Source organism: Gymnoscopelus braueri (genome assembly GCF_963280865.1).
Source record: "Gymnoscopelus braueri genome assembly, chromosome: 9".
Lineage (NCBI taxonomy): Eukaryota > Metazoa > Chordata > Actinopteri > Myctophiformes > Myctophidae > Gymnoscopelus > Gymnoscopelus braueri.
Genome location: NC_137610.1, coordinates 27,165,277 through 27,180,035, shown reverse-complemented (window position 1 = coordinate 27,180,035; position 14,759 = coordinate 27,165,277). Strand labels below are relative to the sequence as shown.

Genomic DNA, 14,759 nt, shown 5'->3' with positions numbered 1-14,759 from the left:
CTCTGTCATATTATATCTGCTACGTCAAGCTAATGTGTCAATGTATTGCTCATTGTTTGAGATTGTATCCCTATGGGGGTTTTTGCTTAACATTCCCTGATTTTGCTTAGCATGCTGCTTGGACAACATTCAGGGAACATCTCCAAGAGCGGAGCCTTTAAAGCCAAGTTTAACTGTATTCCAATAGTTGCAATAACTGGTTAAATCGACTTTGACGTGAGTGATCCTGGCTGAAATTGATATGAAAAGGGTTGAAAACCACTGGTGTAGAGGACAGGAGGAGAAGAAGATAATGTTCCTGGAGAGATGGAGAGGAGGAGGTAAAGGAGGGGAGTGAGGGAGAGCAGGAGAGATTTGGATTCTTCATATAGCTGAGATGGTGGCAGCAGCTGACTCCACACACAGCAGCTGAGCCAAACATCACCTCACCTCCTACACAGTCAAATCCTGGGTGATAGTTTAAAAATAGCGCCCAGGATTTTTCAGTGTGTGTGTACACTCGTCCTCCACTCTTCATCTATACTCTCCTCATCTACTCTTCGTCTCTGCCGGGCAGAAACGTCGTATCTCCATAATTAAACTTATACAAAAACTTGTATTTTCCCGTAAATTATGCCCTACTTCATCATACAAGAGTGTCACACAAAAGTAGTGAAAACAGCAGATCTATAAGTTCACAACGCGTCAGGATGCGACACGTTGTCGGTTTTGGACATACAAGGTTTCCACCAGACAGCGATTCCAGATGGATCCTTTATTTCCTCTCCTCCCTCTCAGACTCTCTCTGTCAATCCATCACTTCCCGTGCTGCTCTTTGTCCTCCTCCTTCAGACCTCTACACATCCATTTGGCCTCTCCTTCCTTTCCATGCTTCAATCATTCCTTCTCTTTCCTCCCCTCTCTGCCCCCCCCCTTCCATCTCCTCTGTTGTGCTCATCTCCGCTTGTTCCTTCCTTCTCTCATCCATAATGGATGCTCTCTCCACAGAGGTGGGGTCCTGGTAGAGTGCCCAGTGCCACAGGAGCCGGGGGCAGCTCCTATTGATCCCTCCCTGTCGCAGGGTATCACGGGGGCAGCAGCAGTAATGTGCTTTAGAGTTGTACCAGAGGAGGTACTCTGCTCACCCACTGGGATCCAATCTTCTCCTGTCCTCTCCTATCTCGTTCTGTTCTTCTGTGTTTCTGCGCCACCCTGTCCGACATCACATGCTTCAGCCCCCCCACACAAGTTCAGGAAAGGCCGTCTAAAGCCCCCTTAAACACACAGTACGAATGCACTGAGGACACTAGCTGGAGCACTCATCCAATGTCATTTTGACTATGCATCATGCACCTTACATGGTACTCTAGCACCTCAAAAGGCACTAAAATAAAAACTAAAGACCTCTCAAAACAAACTAGTCAGACTACTACTAGACCTCACACCTAGGACTCACCTAACCCCTGCTCATTATGCTAGGGTGTGTGGGATGGCTCAGTGTAGAGGACAGAGTGCAGCAACTTGCAGTGGGTCTGGTTTTCAAGATGCTCAAGGGACCAGTGCCCATGTACCTGTCTAACTACTTCAAAAGATTGAGTAACGCCCACAGCCACAACACCAGAGGGAGCTCCACTGATCTCATTCCCCCCAGATTCGGCACAAACATGGGGATGTTCATTCTACTACCATTATGCCACCAAAATGTGGAAAGCCCTACCACCCAGCAATCAAAAAATGCAGCTCCCCACCCTTCTTCAAAACCGCCATAGCACCTGTCAACAGGGAGTGTTGGGAGGGAGGAGTAAGACGAAAGCTCTACATCCTCCCGGTGGGGGCTCCTCACTGGCAGGTGAGTCAGTAGGATACAACAGCAGTGACAACACACAGACATGTGTGTGGGGAGGAAAAACTAAACAAAAAACACCTGCTTCTCTATGACCTCTTGCACACATACTCCGAAACTGCCGTCCGGCGAGTGGCTGTGACGGTGCGTCTTTTCAGATGCGTTAAAAACTGACTGACCAATAAAAACAATGGCCTCTGACTCAGTATGCAAAGACTTTAAGAGTCTACAAGCTCCACTAGCGCCCCCTAGAGTCTGTGCTGTTCCTTACACCGAACAAAGTCATTTGAACCGACTTACCTACTACCACTTTCACTAGGGGGGTTAAAAAGGAGAAAAAGAAAAATGGCCGGATTGCGGGCCATATAGCTTGAGGAACCGTTTAATGGAGTTCAATGGACGTATCTTGAGAGAGATTACTTTCAATGGTGTGATGTCACATGTACCTTATATTCACTGAAGGTCACCAATACCAGCAGGGTTCATCCACCAGGGAGCGTGAATGAATGTCAATCCACCCATTAGATTTTGATAAATCTTGTGCGCAAGTGGACAATTGGGCCTAAGGGCGATACTAGAGGAAAGGCCATGGGGTCACCAAATTCAGTAGGGTTCATCCTCCAGGGAGCACAGCACAGCACATTCTATGGCAGATGTCGTGTTTGGGAGTAAATCGTTGGACAGATGTTCAGACAACCATCCTCAGAGACCCAACACCAGCTGGGCAAAAAAAAAAAAAAGAATCATCAAATTTAGAAGGGCATACATAGCTTGTCTGGCAGCGTATTTGTGTGTGCACACGTGCATGCGTGAGTGTGTGCACAAACAATATGTGCTCTTGTTTGGGGCTTCTCTGGCCAAACAAAATGGTCTTTTATATTTAACCACAAAGTCATACATTTTTTCCGAAGGGAAAACAAACATGAAGGATGAAGTTTCAGACACTATAAACACAATATGAAACTGATTAAAAACACAAATAAATCAGTGACAGTTTGAGAGTGTAAATTGAATTTTAGGGTCAAGTCATCCTCAAGGTCTTTCAAAAACATATTCATTACCCAAGAGAGACTAACTGTGAGGTTTTAACTTGCTCTGAGTCTGAACAGTGTGCCTCACGCAGAGGCAGCAGCTGTTTAGATTTACCTCGTTATCCGAGTTTCAGGAAAGAGGAGGGCTGTTTGATAGGATTCATTTGTGAAGAGTCAGCAAAAAAAATTGAGTAGTTTGCTGTTCTTGGCCTATTGACCACACTCTTATCAAATACACACACACATGAATGTTTTCAAAGCATCATTGTCAGAAGTATGTGCAATTAGCAGTATGTGCTGTACTCTACTGTATGTACTGTATAAGCTTTCTTGGGGCTCTTATGTTAATAGAAAGCTAGTATTTCCGGCCGGAGATTAATTAACTAATTTCACTGTAATACCAGGATGAGAACAACACATTGTAAACACTGTACACACATCCCCCCCCCCCCACACACACACACACACACACACACACACACACACACACACACACACACACACAAGTACTGTTAACAATACTACTTGTTTGTACTCAAACACACACAAGCACACATATAAACACACAAATCTGAAAACATCCAATGGTACATGGTAAGTGTGCCCAGCACCGCCCTCGGGCAAGCTACTGTAGATATGAGCTCTTTTCTCGAGTGGAAAAATAGGTTTGACACTTAATTAGCAAACAAGGTCACAACGCGAAACCCTGGCCTTGTGTTTGTATCTTCCTCTGTTCCAGAGATATCTGGCACTCACTAGCCCCCCCCCCCACACACACACACACACACACACACACGCTCATGCACTCTCTCCCTATCTCAGTCTAAGGAATAGACATGAACTGCAGTACTACCAATACTGAATGTTAGGGATATTTCAGTTTTTAAAAATAATTGGGTCATTTTATCATCGTCTACTCAGGCTTTTGAGCCCCCCAGACAGTTTTTAAGTTGCTTGATTCAATTTAGATATTAATTTTATCAGACACGCCCCCTTCCTATACAAACCCATTGTAACTTGAAACTCCATTTTAACCATGATAGATTAATCGAAAACACCCGTCCTTGGTTCTGGTGATTCATCCTGCCCTTCTAAATAAGTGAGGGGGCCGTGTTTTTTCAATTATATATATTTTTTTAAATTGTTTTTTTTTTCCCCAAAAAAAATATTAAAAATAAATGAGAAAAGTTATTGAAAAAACACGGTCTCCTCATGTATTAGAAGGACAATATCAGTCACCAGAACCAAGCACGGGTGTTTCCGATGAATCTAACATGGTTAAAATGGAGTTTGAAGTTACAATGGGTTTGTATAGGAAGGGGCGTGTCTGATAAAATGAATATCAAATGTCTAAATACTGAATCAAGTAACTTAAAAACTGCCCGGGGTGCTCCCAAAAGCCTGAGTGGACGATAAAATGACCCAATTTTTTTTTGAAGTGAAATATCCCTTTAAGCCAAATTTCTACTTTGTCGCATGACTGTGATGCTCTCACAATATTAACACTGAAGATTTTACAGTGTCCCAGAGATAAAGAATCGTATCAAATGGGGGTCTGTGGTCTAATGCATATCAAACTGTGGGTCCTTGAAATTACAAAGTTTGAGAAACAATACAATACGCTAGTACACTCTCCATGGAGGAACGGTAGATGATGAAAAGCAGCTTTCCCCCCGGCCTGTACAGTATTTCCTGAGCACTTTCCGCGAGCGCCACCATTCGTGTGACGAAGTATAGATTATGCTTTAGCCAACATTAAATCTTAAGGTCTATTCAGATAATGCACCCTTACCAGGAAACAATGTCCATCCAAATCCCAAAATATGAGCTGCAGTTCAACTCTAGTTTTGTCTTCAACATGTACACAGTTCCTCATGCAGCAGTCTGTTTGAGGAAGATGCAGGTGATGGCAGCAGTTGAGAAAGAGCCTTGTTTGTAAACACTGTAATCTTTAGCTTAACAGAGTCAGTCAAACCTATAGCTCTTTCTTGAGCTTTGTAAGAGAGAGACAGGTGTGTGTGTGTGTGTGTGTGGTCTGTGTACGTAGCTGAGATATACTGTAAATCTTAGCCAGAAGTCTTAGCCAGATGTCAAGCCATTTCTCGCCCACACACTCAAGTGGACTGTTCCACCACCAAGCCTCTCTGCTGGTTAAGTAGCAGACTAGAGATACATCATCTGCAACAATAAGTACAGAATATCCTAGCGATACACCATCCACAAGGATAAAGCCTGATTTATGCGTAGCTGTGGGCGGGTGTCATACACGGAAAATAGCCGATCTACAAGCTCACACGGCATCGTTGTAGATCTGCTATTTTCAGTGCGTGACACCGGCACACAACAAAGTATAAATCAGGCTTGAATACAGAATATCCTTGAGATACACCATCCACAAGATTAAGTACAGAATATCCTACTGTGGGCACCTGACCTGACCTCGACACAAGAACAGCCAATATAACTCAGTGACAGACACTGGTCAACCAACAAACTCAAACAGGGAGACACAGAGATGTCGTGGTGGAACATTCAATTCATCTAGGGCAGCAATTTTCGATTATTCTATAGAATAGTTATTCGATTAATGGAATAATCGATAAGTGGGTAAAATGATAAAATGTTTATATATCATCAAATCGATTAACCACTTAAGCGTTATTCTATGCTTTGATGCGCAATGGTGTCATGTAAAAATAGTGAAAATAGCTACATAGCTACAATATCCACAAGCTCACGACATGTCGCTACGCATTTGTAGATGAGCTATTTTCATTGTTTGGGATTTTTTTTTAACTTTTCACCTATAATGAAATGCCCAAAATATTAACTCAACTCACTTCAAAGGCTTCAAAAAATGTTTGAGGTCAAACTGGGTGCAGAGGTGTACGCAGCAGCATACAATGATGGACGAGGTTCGGCCTGTTGGCCTTCTTCTGCTTATTAAAGACTTTTAATTTTGATTGTGAGTGTGGATGTTTCCTTTGTTACTCCTAAATTCATCCCATGAAGTGTATGAATGAATCAACACGTGCATTTGAATAGACAAGGTCACTCTGCGAGGAGACAGATTGCATCAAAGGTAGTGGCAACAATATGTATGGGAATTATTCTGGTAAATATTAGTCAAAGAGGCTGTAATTGCGCTGTATTGATTAATTTCGGTCTTACAGAATGTGGATGTGGGTTCAGATTGACTGTAATGCTGATGGCTGCCTATGAGCATGTCAACTAAGTGTGGTGACGATCTACGGCAAATGGAAATATTGATTCTATATATTACTTAAATTATAAGTATAGTAAAGTGCTTCACAAGAAAAATATTTGTGTAATGAAGAGATTCACTAAACGATACTGTCTGTTTTTATGTGCATGGAGTACAACTATAGTCCAACTTTCACATCGTTCACAACGTGTCAGTTTGGCATTTCCTTATACAGACTACAGGTTAATGCTGCGTTCCTTTGTGGTCGGAAACGGTTCTTTTTGTGATGTCATGAATGTATTCGTAATGCCATGAGCGTTGCTTGGTCTACTGCTGAGGGAACAAACATACAGACACACAAGCCCTGTTGTAAAACGCCTGGCCAAAAAACAAAAACTACACAGCGCAGTGATGTTTTGTAGTCTGATAACTCCAAAACAATACTGCACATAAATCAGTAGGGCTCATCCTCCGGCGGGGACTGGAGCACAGCACAGGCAAGGCAATCCAGCCAGTAGTTTTTGAGATGATTTGTTCTGGAGCAAAGTGTTAATACAATTTATTACACGGCTTGGTTGAATGCTTGATTCTGATTGGTCAATCGCTGAATTCAGCGGTGTGTTATTTCTGAATAATGACCAATATGGGCTCAATAACGGAAATGGCTCGTAGGGTTTAAGTAAATCAGAAATGTAGGCCGGGGCAAGGCCGGACCTGGCCTTAAATGTAATTAAAAGAATTCCAAGGGAGGATTCACTCTTGGCCTTAGTGGTAGATGTTTGGTTTCCAAACATAGGAGACTCTGGTTCAAATCCTGGCTGTTACAAATGCAGTTTCCTCTTACCGTTGGGAAAGAACATGAAACTTACGGATTGTAGATTTCACACTTGACTTTGGACCTATTTTCTCTTTAATAATATCTCAGCTGGGGCGACTCATTAGCCGAGTGGTTAGGGTGCAAACCACATGGGCTCTAATGCCTGACAGCGAGTTCCCGGTTCAATTCCCAGGCCATTTGCTGCATGTCGCTACCCTGGTCTCTCTCTCAGTGTTTCTGGTCTCTCTAGACTGTACATGTCAAATAAAGGCTTAAGAAAACAACCCAGTATGCCCTTTCTTTGAGAGTTAATAGCTAAATGGGTAGAGAGGCTGTCTGGTAATCAGAGAGTACCCGGTTCACCCCTGGCCCCCGGTCTATGTGTTGAAGTGTCCCCTATGTGTTGAAGAGTCCCTGTATTTATGAGTTCTTTCAACTATAATTATACAGTGTTATAAACAGATTATAATGCATTATACAGTAAGTATAAGTATGTTTATAATGCATTATAGATATGGGATACATCGCAAGTGTTACCTAAGAGAGCAATCTATGTATTGCTTAGGCTCTTGCTTAGGACAAACAACATCTCACAGTTCTCTACCCTTACTCAATGGTAACTACAGTAACTTCATTAGTGAATTGATCCTAAAATCTTTAGAAGTAAATTTCTTTATCCCACTTATTATCCAATAAGAGGCTCAAAAGTAATAATCTTTTATCATATCAATTTAGTTCCGAGATCAGGTCAGTGAGCAGTCTGCCAGTCCTTCATGTTTATCACTATAGTCCATATTAGAAAATAATTAGACAGTAGTTCAATATAGGCAAAAATATGTGTGTGTGAGTGTTAGACAGTAGTTCAATATAGGCTAAATCTGTGTGTGTGTGTGTGTGTGTGTGTGTGTGTGTGTGTGTGTGTGTGTGTGTGTGTGTGTGTGTGTGTGTGTACGTGTGTGTGTGCGTGTGTGCGTGCGTGCACACTGCATGTTATTGCAACAACCAAATTACGTAACAACAAAATTACGCAACAACAAGAAGTAGAACAAAATGTTAACCACATGGTTTCAGCTCAAAGGAATGAAATCCCCCCAAAGTAGCAAGAAGCTCTTTCTCTGCTGTCAAAACGTTGTGTATATATATATTTTTTAAAGCGAACATGTTTAACGCAAATCTTTGCCACTGCTGTACTGTACAGCATGTTGTCAGTGTGACACTAGTCACATGTTGTCAGTGTGACACTAGTCTAGCCCATACTCCAACTCATTAGAGCAGTGGTTCCCAAACTTTTAAGCTCAACACCCAAAAGAGAAATTAGACGTCTCCCTAAGACCCAAACCAGTGGAAATAGCAGATCTACAAGCACTGTTGTGAGCTTGTAGATCTACTGTTTTCATAAATTCTTCCCTTTTTAAATTGGAATTTCTTTGATTTTGTATTGTATTATTTTGAAAAGGGTTAGGGTTAGAACATTTTATTTAATTTATGAAAAATGTAGGTAGTTTTGAAATAATAATAATTAAAAACAAGATGTAGGAAACGAGAAATAAATCAATATTTACTCGCGACCCATAAAAATGTGACACGATTGGTTTCTACAGACCATAAATGAAGCCTATTTTGCAGCGATTCAAATCTGCCATCTTTCTATATCCGGTTGATATCCGGTCCGAAATGCAAACGGAAATGAATGCTATAGGCTGAAACCTCAGCGTTGATCAAACCCCTACTTTATCATTAATTCTTTAATAAATGGGACCATAATTTACCAAAACGCATATCATGGTGATTGAAAGAAGACTTTAAACTAGCGACTGGAGGCATATAGTATTTATGACAATGTTTATTAAGGTAATAAAATCAAGTGTAAAGTTCGGCAAAAACCCATCCGCTTGAATAGAGCCTAATTGCTTCTGCAACTAACAGTTGTCAAACAGCGAGACTACAAGCCATTCATATGATTATGAACTGTCACACTTCCTATATAGCCTCACTTTACAAGCCGGATGCTAGCTTCTTGGTCCAGACCCCACTGTTTGGGAAACACTGCTCCAAGTCATTAGAGAAGATATATTCCATGTGCTGTTGTCTGGCCACGCCTCCTCTGACCCTTATGTCCATATATAGGTCAGCAGGAGCATTCGAGTGACTGATATGTGTCACACGCATGCATAATGCTGCTCTTTTTTGTTTTGGAGCGAATACACAATCATTCATGCCCTTCAGCAGTGTGACAGGATGCCACCACGTCCAAACGGACCCGACAATAGACATTATTGCAGTGAAATCTGTTGTTCACTTAACCCAGTAAGGCCTGAGGCCGATTCAACAAATGCCTTCTAAATCAGTCATTCTCAAACTTTTTCGTGCCAAGGACCTAGAGATCTCAAATTCTGCCCAAACCCGACCCTATACCCAACGTTTTCGAGCCGGGCCTTAAATGTATGCTAATTAATTAGTCGGGCCGGGCCAAGCCCCGGGCTCCATGAATTTTTTTTTTAATATTTTGTATATATATATATATATATATATATAAGTTGTTGTTTTTTTCGGGCCTAGAATTTTGGTAACTGTTCGGGCCGGCCCAGTTAGGGCGTCGTTACGCGGGGGCTTCGGTGGCTATAGCCACCAATGTTTTATCCAAAGCCACCAATAAAAAATTAGAAAATATATATATATATATATAGTAGATGTACAAGCTTGCAGCGAGGCACAAAGTGACGTGCTGTTAGCTTGTATATCTGCTATTTTTGAATAGCCAGCTTATAAAATATGGATAAAGGGGTTAAAACTATTGTGATGCTATAGTAACAACTTTTGCTGGGGTACCCCTTGGAACAACCCCTCAAGGACCTGACCTCTGGGGGTTCAGTTTTATGAAAAACCTATGTTGCTAATATATATATATATAGATAAAATGACAGATGCTTTCCCGGTTTCCTGGTAGGATTTACAGATTGCAGCTTCAACCGATTCAATCCGGGAACGCATCTGTGTCATTTTAGATTTGAGCTATAACCATTATTTTATGCTTTGGCTATTCAAAAATAGCAGATAGCTTGTAGAAATAGCTTGTAGATCTGCTTTTTCTTTTATCGTGATTATCTTTTTGCAAATCTTTGAATATATATACGTTATATATACGTTTTAAAGCCAACATTTTTAACTCCGATCTGTGCTTCTGGGGGTCCCAGGAACAACATATTTTGAGATGGGGGGTCCGCGGCCATATTCATATCATTTTGGGGGTCCTTGACATTGAAAAGTTGGAGCACCACTGATATAGCAACATACTGTTAGGTTTTAGAACACATTTTTAGATATGTATTTGGCCAGGGACCCCACAGAAGCAAAGATTTGAGTTACAAATGTTCGCTTTAAAAAATATATATATTCAAAGATTTGCACACATTTTCTAGATAAAAACAAATTAGCAGATATACAAGGCAAGCTCATAGCGCGGCACTCGGTGCCGCGCTATGAGCTTGTATATCTGCTATTTTTGAATAGCCAAAGAAATCTAAAATTACACAGATGCGTTCCCGGATTGAATGGGTTCAAAAAAGTTCGGGACAGAGCAGCTTTTAAGCTCTGCATTTGGGACGGTAAAGAGGAAAGGGTCAGCGAGTCACACACTCTGAGCGGCTAGGCAACTGCCATGAAAGGCTGTCACTAAATAGGCCGATTTTCATGCTCGCTGCACAACACAAATACAAATTAAAGTGGGTGGCTAAATGCAAAGAGACAAGTGGGAATATGTCAGAAAAAACTATGTTGAAAAGCAGTGTTAACCCGCAGCAGTGTTAAGACCGGGAATGCATACTGTGTCATTTTTGTATTTCTTTGGCTATTCAAAAATAGCAGATCTACAAGCTCATAGCGCGGCTACGAGCTTATTTTTTGAAAAATCGTGAAAATGTGTACAAATCTTTGAATAAATAATATAAATTTTTAACTCAAATCTTTGCTTCTGAGAGCCACTGAAACTAAATATTTTGAGATGGGGGGGGGGGGGTTCCGCGGACAAAATACATATAATTTTGGGTGATCCTTGACATGAAAAAAGTTTGAGAACCACTGATATTATATCAGCATTTATTTTTAAACTGTTATTTGATATTTGTAGAATTCCCAGAAGCAAATATTTAAGTTACAAATGTTCGCTTAAAAAAAAAGAAAATACTGTATTATATTCAAAGATTTGCACACATTTTCCACAATTTCCCCCCAAAAATAGCAGATCTACAAGCTCATGGCACGGCACTCGGTGCCGCGCTATGAGCTTGTATATCTGCTATTTTTGAATAGCCAAAGAAATCTTTAAATGACACAGATGCGTTCCTGGATTGAATGGAACTACAGTGCAATCGCTGTCCGAGAGGACAAAATGCTTAATGTGTTTACTTAACTGACTAGGATGTTTTCATTCAAACAAAAATCATTGCCAGAAGAATGTGCAACTGGCAGTACATGCTGTGCTCTCTCTGTGAGCTTTGTAACTTTCGGGAAAGCAGCTCCACTGGGGCTCTTGTTTTGTAAAAAAGTATTTTTTGTCTTGAAATTAAATACGAATTTCACCCATTTCACAATGATGATGATGAGAAGAATATACACATACTGTAGCACTGTTAAGATACTACTTGTTTGTACTCAACTCTCACACAAAGACATAACCACTTGAACGCTAGCATCCCTATCATACTGGGAGGAACATTCGCCGAAAACAGCCGATCTACAAGCTTCGCAATGTACTCTAATGCGTTGTGAGCTTGTACAGATTGGCTATTTTTTGGCAAAGAGATTTTTGGTGTAGAAGGAAAAAAGCGTGAACCAAGTACAGCAATTATAAATTAAGTGGTTTCAAATAAAGCCAATGGTAGGGTAATACCATAAGTGTGTCATATCTGGCAAGCTAGATATGAGCTTTTGTCCCCCGAGAGGAAAAATAGGTTTGACACCTAATTAGCAAACAGGGTCACCCTCTGTTTGCGAAACCCTGGCCCTGCTTGTGTCTTCCTCTGTTCCAAAGAACTCCTCTCAGCGTGAGGAGCCTGAGGAAGAGGCAGGTGAGAGGGCTCATTAACTACTTGAACCCCAGCGTCCATAATCTAAGGGGGGAACACATTAGCCAAAAAATAGCCGATCTGCAAGCTTGAAGATTTGGTGTAGACGGGAAAAAGTGGTCAAAAGTGCAGTTGTAACTCAAGTCCAGTTCTCTTAGTCTAGGACCTGGCTAACATATGTATGCACTTAATTTAGGAGAGATTATCTCAACTGTTCTTGACTAATATGACCCCAAGGAACAATTTAGGAACTATGAGAAATTCTCTATCCGGGGCGAAATACTCGGAAATGACCACGCCCCTTTTAAAATGAACACTACTTCAAACATGGCTCTATCTTCTAAACCGTTGGAGCTACAGATTTTCTGAGGTGCTCAAAACGTTCACAATACTCATGTTTAGTGAAAAATAGAAAAGTGTAAAATGTCAAATTGTAAATTTTATTACAGAACAGCTAAAAAAAAAGGCTAAAAACTGCCAACTTATTACAGTCCAGGGCCATAAGAATATTTTTGCATGAATCAATCTAAAAGCATCAAATGTGTCCCAGATAGCTCTGATGATGTAGCAAGGGTGCCCGAGCCAGCAACCTTCGGGATCGTCATAGTGGCCAAATCCAACATGGCCGCCACCTGAAAAATGTTTTGGCTATGTTTGAACCAGATGAGCAAATGCAAACTTGGTGTCTAAATCATGTTTTTTGATCATTAGAAACATGTTGGAATGCTTATCTTAATGATTTAATCTATCTAGAGGACATAATGTGCATATCACATATATGGCCACTATGTTATGAAACAACCAATGTATCTTACAGATGTAATTTTATTGAAACAATAGAATGATTTAGTGTACAACTCATTCCTAAGTATACAGCTAGTACAGTAGGTGCAACAATGCACAGCATAAATGTAATCCTATCATAGGATGTATAGAATTTGAACAATATGTATTATTGTACATTGTACATAATTGTGTTACAACAGCAACAGAACTGATACATACATTCAGCATGTCAAAAGGCCATTACATCCCAGATTTTAGTACGCTGGGCTGGTATTGGGACTCCATGACTAAGACTTGGGAACCTTACTGCACCCGTCTTGCTGATGCCAGTAAAGCTTGAGCCATCCTCCTCCACCGTGGCTTCAAAAGTCATGTAGTGGACAAATTATGCGAAGCTGGAGTCCGTTGGATATCCTCGATATAGAAGTTGTATGATTAGAACAAAAGAAATCTGTGATTCTAATTTAAACATAATATTGTTAAAACTCTATACACCTTTGACTAGTATGATATTATTCAATTTATACTGAGCATTGCTCTGCATATACTGTACTGGCTGTTGCTGTATAATTTGTGTTCAACTCATATTCTATTGTTTCAACATCTGTACACAGGTTGTTTGTTTTCTTCAGTTTGATCTTAACTCATTCCAACAACTCTACACTCTGGATGAAACTTTGTTACATAACATTTTTGATATAGGCCATATTTGTAATAAGCAAATCCGAGTGCTCTAGATGGCTTCAATCAATGATATGAGCATTCTAATGTGTTTTTAATGTTCAAAAAGTATAAAATAGACACCAAGTTTGCAAAAATGAAGAAGATTAAGGGAAGTAAAACTAATTGTCAGATAGTCGCCATCTTTGAAATATGCAAAATAGAGGTCCAGCCACACCCAGTCATAAAGATAAGCATTCTAACATGTTTCTAATTGTCAAAAAACATGATTTAGACACCAAGTTTGCATTCATAGCTCATCTGGTTCAAAAGTTATAGACAAATCCTTTTTCAGGTGGCGGCCATATTGGATTTGGCCACTATGATGACCTGTAGGGTTGCTGGCTCGGGCACGGGTTTCAAACATGAGTATTCTGAACATTTTGAGCACCACAGAAAATCTGTAGCTCCAACGGTTTAGAAGATAGAGCCATGTTTGAAGTAGTGTTCATTTTAAAAGGGGCGTGGTCATTTCCGAGTATTTCGCCCCGGATAGAGAATTTCTCATAGTTCCTAAATTGTTCCTTGGGGTCATATTAGTCAAGAACAGTTGAGATAATCTCTCCTAAATTAAGTGCATACATATGTTAGCCAGGTCCTAGACTATCTAGGACTACAGGGGTTTAAGTGGGTTAAAAGAGGAGGCAAAGCATTGTATGTAAAGACTGTAATGTTGTACTTACAGTAGCGGAGTCAAATCCAGCGCTTACCCTCCCACATACAGTATGCTGTCTAAACGCTGTGTTTCGTGAGCGTGTGTGTGTGTGTGTGCGCATCTAGCTTCACTATACTTGTGTTAGCTAGTTGTGAAGTCAAGCCGTCTCCCGCCCACACCATCCAAATGGAGAGTTCCACTACCAGCCTCTCTGCTGGTAAGATGACATAATTTGAACATAATTAGCGTCACTGTCGGACAGAAAATCTCCATAATCCATACATCATCTTTTTATGCTTTTTTCATAAATGAATGCCCCGTTATATACACTGTAATACTTCATATAACAGTGTCATGCAAAAGTACCTAATTTAATTTAATCTCATGACAAAGACCTCCCATTCACGTCGACCAGACACCAAGCAGGGGCGCCTGCTGCCTTATGGTTAGTGGCGTGCCGGTGTCGCGCACCGAAAATGGCAGATCTACAAGCTCACAATGCGTCGCCCTGCTAACATGTTGTGAGCTTGTGGATCGACTATTTACTGTGCTTGATGAGAGAGTGTCTGTTTTCCGTCCACTGGCCGGATATGCCTGTTGTCGCCGTCCCTCTGTGAAACCACATGGTAACGCCCACGCACGCATGTGGGCAGGCACGCA

General features: G+C 40.9%; 1 protein-coding gene across 2 annotated transcripts in view; it reads right to left on the bottom strand.

Annotated features, from left to right (window-relative positions):
- cntn1a (contactin 1a) overlaps positions 1-14,759 on the bottom strand; it is a 121,191-nt gene that overhangs the window by 89,814 nt on the left and 16,618 nt on the right. The window contains exon 1 of one of the 2 annotated variants that reach the window (XM_080437567.1): positions 14,128-14,259. The exons of the other annotated variant lie outside the window; for it this stretch is intronic. The gene's annotated coding sequence lies outside the window, so the exon portion shown is untranslated. Of the gene's footprint in view, positions 1-14,127; positions 14,260-14,759 lie in introns of those variants that run through there. 2 annotated transcript variants of the gene reach the window in all.